General features: G+C 38.9%; 1 protein-coding gene across 1 annotated transcript in view; it reads right to left on the bottom strand.

The window, feature by feature from the left end:
* Nucleotides 1-3,110: 3,110 nt before the first annotated feature.
* LOC306902664 (uncharacterized protein) overlaps nt 3,111-14,057 on the bottom strand; it is a 16,740-nt gene continuing 5,793 nt past the window's right edge. The window contains exon 7 of the mRNA XM_079471424.1: nt 3,111-3,526. The gene's annotated coding sequence lies outside the window, so the exon portion shown is untranslated. The remainder of the gene's footprint in view (nt 3,527-14,057) is intronic.

Below are 14,057 nucleotides of genomic sequence, written 5' to 3'. Positions count from 1 at the left end.
ACACATAAAGGCCATAATTGTGCCGTCGCAGAATATTACATTTCCATTATATTTGTGTCAGATTGTAGAATCCGAATAGAAAGAATATATTAATATAATTTCCTGACAGCAAATTTGTATTGTGCACAATTGTTATCACATATTTATTTCATTGTCATTTCAAAGTAATGCCATTACATTACAAAGGAGCACCCTCGAAAAAGGTAAGCAAGTAACATTTATTTATATAGCACTTTTCACAGATAAAAATCACAAAGTGCTTCACAGTAAAATAAAATACAATAACAATTTAAAATACAGTGAACCCTGCTCTTTTCAGTTTTGTCCTGTTTTTGATCACGAGGCATTTTTTGATTTTGTAACTCTGTGGATTTACCTCTCCACCTTTTGGATTACTTACTTGGGTGAAAATACTACTTTTGCCTTCGGCCCTATCCCTTACACAAGAGACCGGAGTTTGAGCCCAGGTCCTGACAATTAACAAACTGACTGTTAATGTAGACACATTTTAAGAGCTCCCGTGCAATGCCACTGGAAGATGTGACACAACGCTATGACAGTTTCTTGAACGTTAAACTACAAATCAACCTTTCTTGGCTTAGTGTTTGTGGCAAGTGACTTTTATATAAAACGGCTTTATATGCAAACAAAAGCTAAGAGACGGTGTTACAGATATTATCTGGTCACATCTATGAGCCACAAATGGTTTTGTTTCAACTGTCCCTCTACAGAGCAGTACGAACGAGTGAGTATGCTCTACTGCATGCCTGGTATCTGTCAGGGGTGGACATGGACACCCGTGACTATAATGATAGGACAGCCATGGATGAGGCTGTTCGGGTGGGCGAAAAGACCATCATCGCCAAGCTTCAGGAATACAGAACCACGCCACTGGTAAGAATAACTTTCTTATTGAACAATATTAGTGGACATTGAAAAGAAAATCTCAGATAATTACAGTTGTATTTTTTTCGTATGTGATTATTAATGCTATGTATACAGTAAGTAGCTGTGAGCAATAATATATATATATATATAATAACAGTTGTATTTTTTTATCATGTGATTATTAATGCTATATATACAGTAAGTAGTTTTGAGCAATAAAAAAATATATATATATATATAGAAAGGGCATCTAGTTATATCTACGTAAAAGAAAATTGAGCCCAAACACTGCAGATTTACAATATGTAAAAAACAAAGTTCTCCCATCAGGTCACAAAACACAGACCTTGAACGTTTTGTAAAAACAGATCATTTGTATATTGTAGCAACATCAATATACTGTGCTCGTCGCGCACACACAGCCTGTTTCCTAGTGCTCTTTTATACTGTAACAACCAGGCAAATGAAAGTCAGAGCAAACCCCACAGGAACCAGTATGAAAGCTGTATTACTTTAAACCCATAAAAACACACTCATATTGCACATTACCCCACTCAAGGCTTGCTGAAATCTTCCAGAAGCCAGATCCCTAAAGACAGGAGACACAGAGCTCGATCTCACACTGGGTCAGGCAATAATCCAGGTTTCGGTGGCACCCGCACAGTGAATGCACAGCTCTAGTAGCACAAATGAAGACTGCAACTTAAATGTAAGATTCAACCTGAAGTTCAGCTGATTTGACATGTAAATAATTTGAAGTGTTTGTAGCCTCTCAGACATCCATGGTTTGATTTTCAGTGCATTCCAGTCCATTGACTGTTATTAGTTTTTTATATTATTATTTGTTAGTTTTTGATCTAAAATAGATTTTGATCAGTCCAAGAAAAACAGGATGAAGAGGAGAATGTCAACATTTACTTTTGTGTGACGTGAATTTGTTATATAGCCTACAGTGTTATCTTTGTTTATTTAATGAATAATGTTCAGTATTTTTTATAAATGTAAAAAAAAATGTCCATTGCAGTTTATTTAATATGAATGATGATGGTCAAAAAACTATATAAAATCACTCACATAAAAACATTTCATTCTAGTATCGGTATCGATATCGACGATACTTGTCCTGAAAGTACTTGGTATCGGATCGGAAAGAAAATAATTGGTATCGCCCATCCCTACAACACACGACTTCATGCGGCGCTGCGCAAACCGATCGGAGTATGACAATGGAGTATCGCGAGAGGGATTTGATGCGCTCCGCTTTTCAATCGATCTCGCGATACTTTTCGTAGAGATCGCCGAGCGGTCCGAGAAGCCTCACACACTTGTAAATTCAATGGAGCATTTTCGCGCACTTACGTTATTGTCGTTCTGGCGCATGATTTAAATACGATGTAAAACTTGTACAGTATGTTTTTTTAATACATTTAACAATGCAAATTATTGTGGGTGTACAATTTTTATTATTACGGCACTTTTACTAGAATTGTACGAAAGTACAACATCGCCCCCTATAGGTACATTTACATACACAACTCGATGCATTCCTATGTGTGTATTTGATGCTGTGGTTGTGCATGTTCAGCAGTAATATTCAGTTGTTTAGGTGACGTTTTTTTGCTCATGATGTTTATTGCATTCGAATGTTAAATACTTGAACAATTTGCATCTGGAATAGACTTTAATTCATGAGCCAGGAATGGTTTAAATAGATATTTTTTATACAAATTTCTAGAAATTCAAATTGACAAATGACCATGTGTTTAGCTAGCCAAAACAATGTTAGTGTACATCACATTTCTAAAAGGCTGAAGAAAAATCCAAAACATCACAAGTTGTTTTGGGATAAATATAGAATTTTTAATAACATATCAAAACAGCAAAAAGTCAAGATTCAAACATACCGTCTGAAAACAAAGCAAAGTTTATTCTGTTAATGCACACTCATATTCATTGTGTTATTAGGCAGTTTTTAGATGCATTAAACTTGAACTATTTTAATAAATCAAGGTTAACCAAAACTAGCTAATTTAACCTGAAGGCTCTAACTTACCACCATGGTTCACATGTATCAAATAGGTTATCATTTACTGAGAAATGTCATCAGGCAGAGATCACCAGGCCGAACCGGAGCTGGGATGCACATCGGGCTAAAGCAGAGCTGAATCTGTCAGCCTCAAGTGTGCCAGAGATGAAACATGGAAACAAAAGCTGATTTTAGCGTAGAAGTTGTTCACATATACACTAACAAAATTGACCAATATGCTGATATAGCTATTAAGCAAGTGTGTGTATTCAGTTTAGTAGACATAATTTAGTAACAGTCACCAAGAAAATAGTCATCTGTAATATTGAATCAAAATATGACTTAAGTTAAATCAATATCAAATCTGAATAATAAAAATTTATAATCAGAACGGCCATTTCAATTTGAATGCCCTTATTTAGCATCCGGCTTTATGAACTGAGCCAATGAGATGTTAAGTCACTTAGTAATAATGACAAAATAATAATTTGTGTAGGATTTGGCCATAATACCATAAAATTTATTTTTTTATTTTATCTCAATTCAACTCGAAAGCATATAGAAAAAGGTCATCCGGCCGAGGAGATCATGAGGGCGAACTGGAACTGTCAGCTTCAGGTGTCCACGATCACCAAGGGATGAAACATGAAAATAAAAGCTGATATTAGTCTAGTAGAGGTCCCAAATATACACCATTTTAAAGCAGGGGTTCTTGACCTTTTTCCCACTCACAGAAACTAAATTTCTACCCAATAAATTATTTGAGACGTTTTGATTTTTGGACTTGACATGTATGAAATATAAAAAAGGGAAAAAAAGGAAAATAAGAACAGCGTAAGTCAGCTTGGGCCCCCTTGTGGTGGACACTATCATAAACAACATTTACCTTATAACACCTGGGGCTTATACCATGAAGGTGGTTTAGATGGCCAGTCAGGTAAATTTAGATCTAGTTTGCCCCAACCTGAGTTTAAGGGACCACGAAAGTAATTTGGCTTTAATCTGTGTTCATCCCCATGGTTACATAGTCTGCAAGGCTAACCAGCTCTGGAGCAGGTTGATCCAGATTAGAGATCTCACAATGACACTGATCTACATTTACATTTAGTCATTTAGCAGACGCTTTTATCCAAAGGATTTAATCAGAAGTGAGCACAGATTCTAAACTGTACCCACAAGTTTCCAAAACGTGCTCTCGGTTTTGAAAAAGGCCCCACCAGTCTATGAAATCTGTACCCACAAATTCATAATATGTGCCCACGTTTCAAAATCTGTTTGCACGGTTTTGTAAATTGCATTCACAGAATAAAAGCCTCGGTCATAATGAACGGGAAAGCGATTTATTGCCCTTATGATAGGGCAAGACACCGCTTGTTTGCTGGACGCAGGGTTCTTAATGGGGTGTAGGAGGGTGTGAAGGTATGCCGGTGCAGATCCAGTGATAGTCCTGTAGGCAAGTATCAGTGACTTGAATCTGATAAGGGCTTCAAACAGTAGCCAGTGGAGAGAGATGAAAGGGGCGTCACATGAGCCCTGTTGGGCTGTTGGAAGACAAGGCGTGCTGCTGCGTTTTAAACCAGCTATGGGTAAAAAGGGTTATTAGGTTTTGATTATTTCATTGATTTGGTGACAATCTTTACATTTACAATGTTTGTTTTTGGTATTTGTCCGGGTAACTCAAGTCATAATTAAACGTCTTTAACGTTGAGTTCGGTATTTCTGGTGGTTTCTGCTACTCGCACACATGACAATAAATAGCTCATGCAGATGTTGCGTAATCATCCCGCTCACATATTTAAACACGTAACACTCTGTGAGATAGGGTCTAACCTTTCTAATGTTGAATAAGGCATAACAGCATGATCACGTTGTCTTTACAATGTGATCATAGAAGGACAACTGTCCGTCAATTATGACTGAGGTTCCTGGCTGTTTTGGAAGGAGGAATCGTGGTATTGCCAAATTGGACGGTGAGATCGTTTTGCACCGTGGGGTGTGCCGGAAACACGAGTAGTTCTGTCTTGCCCGGGTTAAGCTGAAGGTAATACTCTTTCATCCAAGCTGAGATGTCTTCTAGGCAGGCTGTTATGTGAGCTGCAACAGTGGTATCTTCTGGGTGAAACAAGATGTAGATCTGGGTGCCGTGTGCCTGTATGATGGGTCCCAAGGATGTCGTGTAGATGGAAAAAAGCAGCTGTCCAAGCACAAATCTCCGAGTGACCCCAGTGATCATGTGGTGAGCAGTGGCCAGCGAGCCCCTCCACGTCAAAGGATCTGCCGGAGAGGTAGGATTTGAACCAGAGAGGGGAGGCTGAGATTGCTAGAGACGACAGGCTCGCTAGAAGTTTTTGGTGATTAACAGTGTCAAACGCTGCTGATAGGTCTAGCAGAATCAGGACCAAGGATGTAGATTCCCCCTTGACTAGCTTCTGTGACCAATAGAAGTGCTGTCTCAGCGGACAGGTTTGTTTTGAAGCCAGACTGCTTGTGATCTGGTAGTTTTTTTCTGGGATAGGAAGGAAGACACCTGTTTGAAAACCGCCCTTACAAGAGTTTTAGCAATAAATGGGAGGAGAGAGATAGGTATATAACTGTGGGGTGTGACCTGGGCCTGTTTGAATGTGGATGGAAAAGTGACGGTGAGCCGGTGGTGATGATGTGTGTGAGTGCAGGTGTGAGTGTGCTGGATATGTCCTAAAGGAAATGGGAGGTGACTGGGTCAAGGGGACAGGGTGGGGTGGCTAGAGGGAAGTCTGGTGACTTACGTGTCAGTCGGTTGGATGAAAGGGGAGAATTCAATGTTTGAAGTGAGGGTAGTGTGTACCAAGGCCTGAGGTGCTGACAATTGTTTGCTGATGGATGTTTTCTCAGCAGGGTAGCAGGGTATATAGCAGATTTCTGATGACTATTCGCTTCTTTACGCGTCTTATACTTTGAATGGGCAACTGATAACACACCAAAGACACAGAGAAAAACAAATTCGTGTACCATATATGACCCCTTAAATAAATGTGTTTGAAATCAAATTGACATAGTTTGGATGCAATGCAACATACTAAACATTTTTATATTTAAATTAAGCTTTGTTTTTTGCCGTCTTTCAGCTTTAAAGAGAAATATAGAAGAAATGCACATTTGTTTCTATTAAAAAAAAAAAAAAAGAGTCCTGACATTGGTCCAGATATAGGTTTGGCAAAGATCACCGTGTCACAATTTTCCAAAGTCTATTTGTAGTCAAATTTCACAAGGACTTGAAGAATAAAACCTAGTCTATGTTACAATAAATACAGGAAAGTTGAAAGACAGAAATCACGAATCTGCTTGTTGCATACTAGTGCTTCAACACTCCAATGTGGAGCTCACGTGCATTGACTTTGTCAATGTGTGCATTGTTTTAACAAATTGACGATAGAGATGCACAATGGCCGTACAATTAACTAATTTAAAGTTTATGAAAACATAATTAATGAAGATATTATTTTAAACGTTTTAGGTCAAATTACGGTCTAATTTGTAAAACTGTGGGAACAAATTATGAAAGCGTGCGCACGCTTTATGAATTTGTGGGTACGGATTGCAAAACTGTGGATACGGATTTGCAGGTCTTGTCTTTTTCTGGGAGTTCCACATTTTACAGCTTTCAAATGGGTAATATAATAGTTTATTAGGGTTATTTTAAGAAGACAGCAATATGGCCTGTAAATGGGACCTCCGGAGGACGCAACCCTCTGAAACAAGCTTCTGATTGATTCATAATTTATACGTTTGCAGTGGTTTTGTTGTTTGCAAATATTAGATAAACTAACACAGTATCTTCACCTGACACAACACAAAAGACAATAAAATGTATAAGAACCCATTATAATTTGCCATTTTGTCCACTTGATGCGGCGCGCTGTGACAATCCCATTGGAACAAGCCGTGCTGTCACCCCAGTTGCATCTGATGTAGACACAGAAAGCATCTACTCTTACTATGGCGTCAGAATTTGGACAAAACTCTGTGAGCGTGTGAACCCAGCGCGCAAGTGAATTACAGCAGCGCAAGCACAGTGAGGGAGCTTGCACGTAAAATACAAACCGCAAAACCCACACTCGAACACAAAAATACAGACCGCGCTCATAAAGTATGGGATGAATTTCGACTCAAAATAATTAACAAATGCACGCACAGTCATCCGTGAACGTGATACACGTTTCATTTGTATTTTACGGCACTGTAACTGTAATAACTGCATCTATTAACTTTATGAGAAAATGCTTTGTCTTTGAGATTAAAACGCCTTATCAATTTAGATTCTGATTCAGGCAAGATATACATACACACACTGCATCATTTGCACTACAGAACTGTGTACTGGTACTGCATTAACTCATCTACTGCACTGTAACTGTAATAACTGCATCTATTAACTTTATGAGAAAATGCTTTGTCTTTGAGATTAAAACGCCTTATCAATTTGGTATTTTAATTAGTTGTCAGTTAAATCATCACAAAATTAAAATAAATAAACATTTGAAATATATCAGTCTGCGTGTAATGAATTAATATAATTTACCAGTTTCACTTTTTTAATGGAAATAGTGAAATGCATCAACTTTTTGATGATATTCTAATGATATGACCAGCACCTATGGTTTCCGTAAGCCTGCCATATAGTGGTAGTTCTTATTTTCTGCACGGTTGCGCATGGATCTGCAGTTGCGTGTGTGTGGATTGTCCAATGCAAAACCGCGTAAAGAAAGTCTCAAAATCCAAATGAACCGAACAGGATGTATGAACGCGCATCACAGGATCCACAAATGCACAACTTCTCATTGGTATGCGCAAAATCAATATACATCAGGGGCGTTTCCTCCGAGGAGGCAAGGGAGGCGGGTGCCTCCCCTCCCCCTCGAAAATAATCGAATGAGAATATTATTAACATTTCAGAAATAAAATAGGACAGCTGATAGAATGTATTAAGCGAAATATGAGATCAATCAGCGTATAAAACAGTGTGAAACAGCGACCCCGCTCGAAAGAAATCCAAAGGGAGGCAGCGTTTCTCTTGCCTCCTCTAAGCTCATTGACTTTACACATACCCGCTAAAGCGTGCCGTGAGTTTGAGTGGGGGTAATTGAAGAGAATGGAGAAAAGTCACGTGAGAGGAGGCAATGCCTCCAACGGGCTATGATTGGATAACTCATCAGCGAGATCCCGCCTTCCTGCTCGTCTTCGTCATTCATTTTAAACTGCGGGCGCTAAATTAGATTGAACGTTAATTAAATAGTTTTATTAGTTGTATTAATCGGAGTTTAGGATTCGTTTCGCAGATGGCAGAGGCAGAGGAGTTATCGATTGTTGACAGAATATTACGTGGTTCAGATTTGTTCAAAAACGTTTGCTTGTGATAAGGCTTGCTCAGGATAAGAGCAAGTTTAAAGTAAGTCACATCTATTTGATTTGATCTCTTAAATGCTTTGAATATTTCTGGGACTGCTAATAATTAAATTGATGGTATTGGTAATGATCAGGGCCAGACGGAATGCGCGTCCGCGGACCATATTTCCGCGGAAGAGTAAGCATCAAGTACTCTGCTGTTTAGTGTTTCAATCTGATGATTTTATGGCGTGATCGATTCCAAAGACACCCACAGTCTACTTCTCAAGCTAATCTAATAGATCGTAATCGTTTCTAAAATAGGCTACAGAACAAGCGAATTTTACCTCACGCAAAGCAAAAGTAAAAACCACTAATGAAGCAGCCTGTCTATATAAATGTCCACATGATATGGTTGTCGTGTTCGTATTGCATCACATGTTTTTGTTGATAAAAGCAAGCTTAGCCTACACATAAAACTTGGGTTTAAGATGCGCTGCGTAAGACGCAGCAAACTCACACACAATAATGCAATGAGCGAACAAGTTTGTTAAAGCGCTTATGTTTTTTTCCACATAAATTCCTTTCTTCTTCATCTCATGTTCTGAGACAGTAACACTGAAAGATCCATTAAAGTAGTCAAAAACACGACTGAGATCATCATAGTTTAAAGCTGTGAACAGCATTTACATGTATGATTATCATTATAAAAATATGTCATTCTGCATGTTAAATGTATATTATAAATAAACAAGTAGGTCTATATTCAATAATGGTGTTTATAAAACATGTTGATAACGTTTTTATTTAGGTTTAATTGCAATTTTGACAGCTGATTTGTAAATGCTTTTATTTTGTAAAGTTTAAAGCCCATTCTCTCAAATCTTTTAACAAATTTATTTTAAAACCTTTTTTCAACTTATAACATATTTCAAACAATATAAAAACTATTCGGCAGATTAAGAAAAAAATTCTGCGCAGAATTAACAAAAAAAGTCTGCAGATTCCGTCTTGCCCTGGTAATGATGTAATTCTTATATAGGAAATATAGTACCAGAGGAAGATGAAGGTGGTGTTGATGTACCTTTTCCCAAAGCAGGGAAAATATAAAACTACAAAAATCAGAAGTACATACTGTAATGAACTTGTAGTAATTAAAAGGAATTTTTCACACATAAACACTGAAATGACTGACAAACGCACTTGTTAATAGTACAGAGATGAACAAAAATTACATGGGTAGAAATCTGCCTCCTCATTTTTTAAGTCCACCGCACACCACTGATATACATGAACACAAAATAAAACATTGCGATCACAAATCTGCCTCTATTTGTACAAATCGCTTCGTGTTTATTCAAATATAAATTTCACAGAATCAAATCATAAGGCATTTGTTTGTGAATCGTAAAATACAAATGAAACGTGTATCACGTTCACGGATGACTGTGCGTGCATTTGTTAATCATTTTGAGTCGAAAATCATCCCATAATAAAGCAACACTTGCGAGTGAAAATCACAAACTCCAGAGTCAAAGCAGATTGCTCGTGTACGCTGGGATTCTACAGGCGTGCAAACTGGGATTCTAAACGTACGCGAGTCATTTTGAGTTTTGGCTCTCAGGGGTTCGGGACACTACGACAACAAATCCCAGTGGCCCCGCTATTTCCTGGGACTCCGGTTGTGATTGGCTGTTGCTGCCGGCCTCAAGTCGATGACAAAACGTTAGAGAAAAGGTGTGTTTAGAAAAGAGGTTGTTCATGTAATCATTTTGTGTTTTTTCGATAATGGATGATCAAAATTTGCATGCAAGTGATATAAATATAGTAGAAAAGTTACCTGTCCATGTGTTACGTAGTGTTACAAAGTTAAAGGTTAGGAATATGATTATGTAGTTTTACATAACGTCATGAGTGTATGTTAGCATTGTTTGTCTTTGGCATCTGACCTTAATTTCTATAACAAAATATTAAAACGTTATCTAATATTGTTGATAATGTGAGTCTGGAGACTGTGTACACAATGATTCAATATACACTTAGCTTATGTGTAACTTAAATAAATAACTATGTACTTTGTAAAACATGAACAGGTAACATTTCTACTATATTTATATCACTAACATGCAAATTTTGATCATCCATTATCGAAAAAACACAAAATGATTACATGAACAACCTCTTTTCTAAACACACCTTTTCTCTAACGTTTTGTCATCGACTTGAGGTTGGCAGCAACAGCCAATCACAACTGGAGTCCCAGGTAATAGCGGGGCCACTGGGATTGTCGTAGTGTCCCGAACCCCTGAGAGCCAAAACTCAAAATGACTTGCGCGCGTGTAGAATCCCAGTTTGCACGCGTGTGCAAGCAATCTGCTTGGACTCGGGAGTTTGTGATTTTCACTCGCAAGTGTTGATTTATGAGCGCGGTCTCGATTTTTTAAATGTTGCGTATAATAGTGGTCCACATTTGCTTGATGCATTCAATCGATGCTTCATTCGGTTTGAATCATTTTCAATATATAAGGAGTGTAGGGACAGTAATTTATTCTTAATTTATTGCTGGGTTGCAAATGCGGCGTTAATGCTAGTATTCGCTCTGTGTTTTTTATGCGAATTGAGAAATACAGCGAGTGAGATCACAGTGTCTGTGCAAAACCCTTGGCATGTTTGCTTATGTGTATTGCGATGTGTGTCATTCTTAAAAGAAAATAGCAAAACCCAGCCAACATGATTTAACTTTGATTCCTTTAAAACCGAATGTGCTCTATAATATCGTTGGATTATCTATATATACCCCGTATATGTTAACCCAGGATTAAGTTATAAACCTTCACGTATAAACATTGGTAGGCTACATTCACATACATTGGGGATATGTTGTCATAAAGCAAAAAGTCGTTTTTTATAATATCAGTCTTTTTAAAGGTATTTTAAATGTGGAAGCCACAGCAAGTGTGGGTTTAGTGTGCAAACATATTAACATAAATATTTGTTAGCGATAGTTATTTTTTTCTACTATGGCGAGGGAAATGACACCGGACCAAATGGCGTCAGACCGGATGTATTAATTAACACTAATAACAGAAGCCTTACTTTTGCCTTTTGGATAATAAAGCTGAATTCCTATTATCAGCTGTTGGACTGTGATGAAAGTGAAGGTAGTTTAGCGCGTAGCTCAGTCAAACGTTTACAATGTCTGATTACCAAACACCACTTCAGAGGCTCTTCCTCTTTTCTAAGGAAGGCCTTACCCCTTTTTTTGCATATTCCTTTGGGCAGAGGTTATTAAAAGCACTCGGAATAGTGACATCATGTACCCAGGAAGTTAAGGGTCCGATTCCAGCAAGTCTCTGACAGAATTCACATTTCAAAGACTACAAAGACAATATCTCGGATGGCACTGAACTTTGAGCTTTATCATTTTCCAGGTATTGTTTAGGCTCTAACAGCAACATTACACACTAACTAACGGTTGAAAATCTGATCGCGGTGAATGGGACCTTTAATTACGAACCCATGTTTTAACAAGTAGCTCAAAAGGAGCACATATTGAGCATCTATGGCCCATTTTCACACACACAACTTCCATCAACCTCCACCTCCTGCAGGAAGGAATCGCCCCAACACTTTACCGAAACGCAAAAGGTGTGCATTGAGATTTTTACCTTACTTTATAAAGTGCTGTACTGATAAAGATGATATGAAAAGTTTTATTGTTTGTCATTTAAATGAGAGGTCATTACAGTGTTTTAATATGTAAAATTGAATGTTATATAAATTAGGAGCATTACTATGCCAAAATGTGCTTTTTATAAAAGATGTTCCGCTTTGTTTGGTGTCAAGTTATCAGTGTTATGACGTCTCACATTTATTTGTCACCTGCAGGAAAGACATTCACTCTAAACTCGTAAACGGAGAAGTGGAATCTGTTTTTAAAAGGCTGTAGCCTACTGACATGGAGAATCAAAACATTTAAATGCTTGTCATTTAAACGCAGCTCAATAGACCATTTTGTCACACTTTAATACCGATGAAACCGTATATAAAGCCCATATTTTACAACGTTTTTTCGTTTACGTCTTCACACGGGCCTCTGTTCTAGATCATTAATAATAATGTTGTTACATTTTCCGCCTTGTGCGGTTTACTTTCTCCGTTCCGCGTTCATTTCTAATTATACAAATTGTGATATGTCACACCTCACGTATTGGCTGAAAGATAGTATGTAGGCCTACTGTTGTCACTTTGTATCATTCATTTCTGGGTTAGCGGTTTGTCGCAGGTCTTGCACCCGCTCTGAGCGAGCCTCGAGCCGACAATCGGATTGATATTAATAGAAATGCACAATGAAAAACGTCTCGGTTACGTCTGTAACCTCCGTTCCCTGATGGAGGGAACGAGACGTTGTGTAGAGAGACTGACTGGGGTTTGATCTTGAGAACCTACCTTCTCCGAGATAATTAATTATAAAACGCCAATGGGCTTGGCGAATGGCACGCGCACGCCAGTCTCCGCCCCGTACATACGGGTATAAAGGAAGATGGCGGCAGTCATTCACTCACGCTTTGTACTGAGGAACCTGAGAGGGCATCCCGGTCACTGTAGTGATTCGGCGCAGCGTTGGGGCATGAAGACACAACGTCTCGTTCCCTCCATCAGGGAACGGAGGTTACAGACGTTACCGAGACGTTCCCCTTCAGTCGACGCTTTTTGGCGCGAGAGAGCATGGCCGACATCTCAGCGTCAGTCTCCTCCGGAGCTCGACTGCCTGACGACAGGAGATCAGAGGAGTCTTCCGCATCCGATGCCAGCAGGCAGCTGTCCAATGCAGCGACAAAAATGGAGTCATCATCCCTATAGGAAGTCTTGCCACTATGAGATGGCCGTCTGCCGCTCATAGGGGACGAACCAGGTGGGCGTACAGGGGTATGGAGAGTCCGCGAGCATGAAGCTGATGGAGCGAAATCCATAGGAGTTCCCAAAATCACCCCCAAACACACACATGCGAACGCACGCACGCGAACGAACACACACACACACGCGAACGGACGCACACGAACGCACGCGAACGAACGCACGCACGCACGCAAACGAACGAACAAACGCACGCGAACGAACAAATGCACGCGAACGAACAAACGCACGCGAACGAACACACGCACGCGAACAAACACACGCACGCGAACGAACACACACACACGCACTTGAACACACACACGCACGCGAACACACACACAAACACACACACAAACGAACGAACACACACGAACGAACACACACGAACGAACACACACACACACACACGAACGAACGCACACGAACGAACGAACGAACACACACACACACGAACGAACATACACGAACGAACACACACACACACACGAACACACACACACACACACACGAACACGAACACATGGATATGAACAGATAATAATTTAGATTAAAATAGTCACTTGCACTATTTTAATCTAAATTATTATCTGTTCATAGCCACCTGTACATTAATGTTCACAGTATATAGTCATCTGTATATATTGTTCATAGTATATACCTACTGTCATATTTTCATAGAACATTCCTACTGCAAAATATTTTTATAGTCCATGCCCACTGTATTATATTCTCTCTATTGTATTCTGTATTTATTCTAACTGAATATCCTGCACTTGCTAACTGCACTTCTGGTTAGACCTAAACTACATTTCGTTACACTGTACTTGTATATGTGTAATGACAATAAAGTTGAATCTAATCTAATCTAAAAAACACACGTACG

Source organism: Barbatula barbatula, assembly GCF_947034865.1.
Source record: "Barbatula barbatula genome assembly, chromosome: 13".
NCBI lineage: Eukaryota > Metazoa > Chordata > Actinopteri > Cypriniformes > Nemacheilidae > Barbatula > Barbatula barbatula.
Note: the sequence above shows the minus strand (reverse complement) of the source record. Positions and strands in the feature narration are given on the sequence as shown.